Below are 5,161 nucleotides of genomic sequence, written 5' to 3' on the forward strand. Positions count from 1 at the left end.
TCGCTCGGTGCCAAGCGGGCGAGGGTAGCTGGATGGAGCCCCGGCTGGGCAGCGCTGGCCCTGCCAACCTGTTGAGTCTGCACCCGCAGTTCCTGGGCTCGATGGCTTGGGGCGAAGTGGGCGCAGTCCTGCCGCCGCGGCCAGGCAGCCCGGCTTGAACCAACTTGCCGGCTCCAGCTGTCGGCACGTGCCCGGGCAGAGCCTGGTCCCCTGCCTGGAGAGGCGTGTTGGCCGCAGCGGCTGGCATTGAGAGGGGGAAAAAAAGCCCTGCTCGGAGGGGTGACGGGTGCCCAGGGACAAGGGCGCAGGCGCTCGGGAATCAGCACCGGCACTGCCGGGCAGCTGTGCCGGCGGCACCGGGGTTGTTGCCCATGCTTGGTTTGATGCGGCTTTTAATTTTGTGATGATAAAGTTTACTTGACTTTGTTTTTCTTAAAGTAAATAATTACATGCACTTTGCAAACATTAATAAGTAAATAAAGCAAAAAAGATTGCTGGGTGGTCAGCTCTGCAGGTCGTGTTTCCACAGTCTCTGCTCTGTGACTCTTCTCACTTCAAATAGTTTGTTTTGAGCCTGTCAGCCAGCACTGGCCAAGGGCTTTTGGGGGGTAGCAGTGTTGGGTCCCCCATCTTGTGGGTGTCAGGGCCCTAAACCAGGCCTTGCTCTCCCACTTGCTTCTGCTCTGTATGCTTAAAAAAGAGCCCAGACTATAAGCAGGAGACTAGTTGAGACTTGCTGCATACAAAGCCCCAGGTCAGGATAACGCGAGACAAGAGGAGGCAGTTATAAAAGCAGCAATGGCAAACTAAAAAATACAAAATCTGTTGCTGCTTACATCACCCTTTGCCATGCCACGTGTCCGTTCCCAAGCGGAGAACCTCATGGCAGTCCTGTGCGGAGCTTTGCCTGCGAGCGAGCCCCAGCCCGGCCTCGGCAGGGGCTGAGCTGTGCCCGTGGGGATGCTGCGTGCCTGTGGGCTTCCCAGAGCTCAGCAGGGGCGATGGTTTGAGGGAGAGAGGGGCCCAAATGCACCCGATCTCTGCAGAGGCGCAGCTCATCCCCGCTCATCGGTATGTGCTGCAGAGCCGGGGACCGCAATGCCGCCCCATCCGTGGCCGGCAGCACCCTCGGGACCCCTCACTGACTCCCATTGGTTTTTCAAAGGAAAATTCTGAGCCCTCCTCTGGGACTGCAGAAGAAATTTGGAAGATGCCTCAAGAGGTAGATAAACGAAGAAGATAATTATGACCCTAAATCACTCTCTCTTGCTTATTTTTTTCTTCAGGTCCATCTTCCAATTCCTAAATGCTTGGCGTTAATGATGCTGTTCAACACCATCAAATTTTTCAATATTTAATTTCTTGGTGGGATTTCTCTCCGTCGCCCTGCTTTGAAAAGCCTCTCTCTCTGATCCTCAAGGTTTTCTTCATGCTGCATTACATCTATCCATTACCCCGCTGTTATTTTGCTCCAAAGGTCCATCTCAAGGCTTTTACGAAGCATATTCGAGTTCCCTGACGACAGCGCTCGGGCGGATGTAATACAGCATGACAGACTGTGTGAATGCCATAAAGTGCAGAGATAGAAGGTGGAAATGTGGCCGGCGGGGACCTGGCTGCCTGCAGCAGTGCTGGGATTTCACGCCCAGCTGAAAGGAGGAGGAGGAACTGGCCTGAGACTGATAGAGCTGGGGAAAAAATAAGCTGTCAGCTGGTCGAGTCTGTCTTTGGCACTGAAATGGAAGCACAAACCTTCAGGTTAAGGGCATTAGGATCTCCACTGTGCAAGGGGAGTAACAGCAAGTAAGTTCAAGCAAGCACCAGTTATGAGAAAAAGCATCAAGTCATATTCAGCAGCCCAGCCTGGCGGGATACTTTATCGAAGCAGCAAGTGGGATATTCCTTCTAAGCAAGGGAGTGAAGGAGATTGAGTTATCTGTGACCAGCAATACTGCTGGGGGAGTATCACAAGCGCCGGAGTTTCGGTTTTCCAGCTCCTTAGCTGAGGAAGGGACAGGATGTGGACGTTGCCGGGGTGCGACATCTCCCTTAGACACTAGGACAGGGATTTAAACTATTAAGTGACTCGATTGCCACTGAGTTTTCCCTGCAATACCCCAGAGGCTCAGAACAGTCATAGGTGGCTTTTATTTATTCAGCTCTTAATGGAAAAAGTATTTGTCAGTAGTGAAATCCTATACTTGATTGTGTCCATTTAATACATACAGTTAATTGTAAAGCACGGTGTTAATTCAGCATTATACAGAGGGCAGTCAGGGAATTTAATTACTAGTTGTATGGCTTGAGTGCAAGTGTTGGAGGGGGATATTGCCCTTGCAAGCAATCTCACCCCCAGCTCTGCCCTCCTTTGCTTTGGCTGCCATTAAACAGGGATGTGTCCTTGTCCTTGGGTTTGTCGTCTGTCCTGCCACGCCCAGCTCTGCTTGGGTCCCCCAGCAGGAAGGTGGCACTGGAGAGGGACACCGAAACCCCGTCACCAGTGAGGGAGCATAGGCTGGCTCAGCTGGAGACAACATGTTTTTAAGAGCAGCGCTGTTTTGCCCACCGAGCAGCATTTGGGGAGGCAAAGGAAGGTGCCAGGTGACCACAGATGGAGACCCCACAACGAGGAGCAGAGATGGGAGCGGGCACAGCGCAGTCCAAGGACACTGCAAGAAAGTGATGCCACAGCCAGAAACCACACTGGTTGGTGAGGAGTTTATTTATAAATATAATGGGTTAGCGACTGCATCTCGGTCAGTGTAGTGTGACAGCTAGCTCTCACAGGGAGGATTTTATGCAGCAAAATTCATGGTGGTGCTCACTCAGACATTATTTCAGGCATTTATGTTGTTATAGGAAGCAGCAAGCAAAGCAGAGCATAAAGAGCAGGGGTAGCTCGGCTTTTGTCCCTTGCTCATCTACTCCTGCAGGCCCCACGCATCTGCGAGCGGTGAGGTGGCGAGGACCATGCTTGTGCTACGCTGGTGGCCCTACAGCCAGGTCTTCATCCCTGGCTGGGAAACGTCCGGAGGCAAGCAGCACTAAGCCTTGGTGTTTGTGAGGACATGCATGTTCAAGAGGGCAGCAGCAGAGGCATGTTTGGTGCCAAGGTCAGTTGCTTGATGGTGGCCGTCTCATCTATCCCCTTCTCTTCCACATAAGCTCTTGTGCTTCCTTGTGTCCAAGGATGCCCTGGCTGGTCTGCTGCCCCTCCTCAGCTCCCTCATCTGTCTTGTTTTCAGTGATGGTCATTAACTGCGACCCAAGATAGTTACTTTTTTTATGTGATGTTCCTTATTCTTAATGTTTTGCCAGGAGAGGGCCAAGACGGTAGAGGGAGAGGCTCTTTCTGTAGGGCTGGGGAAAGGAAGGGTGGGAGATGCTGCTCCAGGGAGCAGCAAGGGAGGCTGCAGGATGGACGATGTGGACTAGGGATGTGTGAGTGATCATGTCCCTGCGACACACACGGTCAGGAGTCACTGTGGGGTGGGGGCGAGACAAAATGCAGATAAGGCAGTAGGCCAGAAGCAAAACGGACACATAAGATCTGCTTAGAGATGTGATCCAAGAGGCAGTAACTTTTCATTTCAATCTGGTCTGGGATATCATGGCCCTCCCCAGGCAGGTAAAAAGGGCCCAGTCCCAGAAAGAGGTGTTGGAGGAAGCCTTTGAAAATGCTTGGTAGTGTTGTCTCAGGTTGTCAAATATGACAGGGGACAGAAGTCGTACATCTGAGCCATGCAGAAAGACTCTCTGATATCAGCCGGGTAATCCAGAAGGGGTCTGAGGAACAGGAAAAAGTGTCAGGATCTTAAAAAAAAAACATTTGGTGTCGAAACTGCCTGCAGGGGGTGTGTAGAAAGGCTGCATCAACCATCAATTTTGACCACACATGGACCTTGGCCGAGAGCCAGCAAAGAGATAACTAAACACCTATGACGAGACAACCAGACACCTACAATCAGTCAAATCCCCCCATCCACAGACCTCCCTTGGGCCTGGCACCGTCCTGTGCTCAGTGCTGCACAAGTATTCAGGTGCATCCAGACAACGTCCTAGAGGAGATGGCAGTGCTGGTACTGGAGGATCTTCTCTATGACTGCGAGGACACTGTCGCTAACTCTGTGTGCGAGGCCACTCCTGCCCAGGCAAAGTCTGGGGTACCAGCCACCTCCCAATGGTACAGAAGCCAGTCTCTGGTCACACGGTCCCAGCTGCCGAGTGCTGCATAAAAAAACTTCAGAGTTAATAAAATGTGAAAGATGATTCAGGATGAAACACATGTTTGCACATAGGCCTGATACCTGCCCAAGCAAGTCGTGAGACGACCAAAAGAGGGGAGCATTGCTAATGCTTTAATATACTGTGTGTCAGAAAACACGTGGGTTTAGCTAACAGTAATATTGAGGTCAAGAAAATGGTGAAAACGATGAAGACATCCACCTAAGGAGAACAATAAATAAATAACATGTAATTTTTACTTTTGCTGGTATTTGAATCCATCTTCTGGTGCCACTAAAATAATATCAGGGCATGAACAGCAGCAGTAGAAAAACCAGATGGTGCACTCAAGCGAGCAGATGGTACACCAGTGTGTCATACTTATTACTGTCACTTATTTTATTATTTCTGTTACAGTGGATCTCTGGATGGTCATCACCTGTAATCAATATTTGTGGATTGAATTTTTAAAATTCAGTAAACTTTATGTTTCACATACTTGGAAAATGTCTGGTTGAGTGGTGATTTCTCTCTGTAGGACTGCCAGGTCTCAGGAAGTGTTTGACGCAATTGGTATTTTACTCAGGTAGAAACATGTTTTTGAGAATGGAGAAAAAAAAAAGGCAGCATGTGTTTATTCTATAAGCACCCAGGGTCCAAAATAAAGTGGGAAACAGTGTCTGTAGCTCTTCTCTTAGACCCTTTCCTTTTGCCGTAACCTGGCTATGCTTCCTTATGCTGTGCTGGCTGCTTACCCGCTCCTTGGAGGCTTATCCACGTACTGAAAGCTCAATCTGTTTCTGAAAGTGAATATGAAAGATGCACGCGGGGAAGAAGTCGACTTTCGACTCACATCAGTTGGGGATGGCACGCAAGGACCGTGATTTTCGTCCTCCCTTTGGGCAAAGGCTGCTGTGTCACAGCCTGTCCCTGCTAG

This window comes from Phaethon lepturus, unplaced genomic scaffold (genome assembly GCF_000687285.1).
Source record: "Phaethon lepturus isolate BGI_N335 unplaced genomic scaffold, ASM68728v1 scaffold12212, whole genome shotgun sequence".
NCBI lineage: Eukaryota > Metazoa > Chordata > Aves > Phaethontiformes > Phaethontidae > Phaethon > Phaethon lepturus.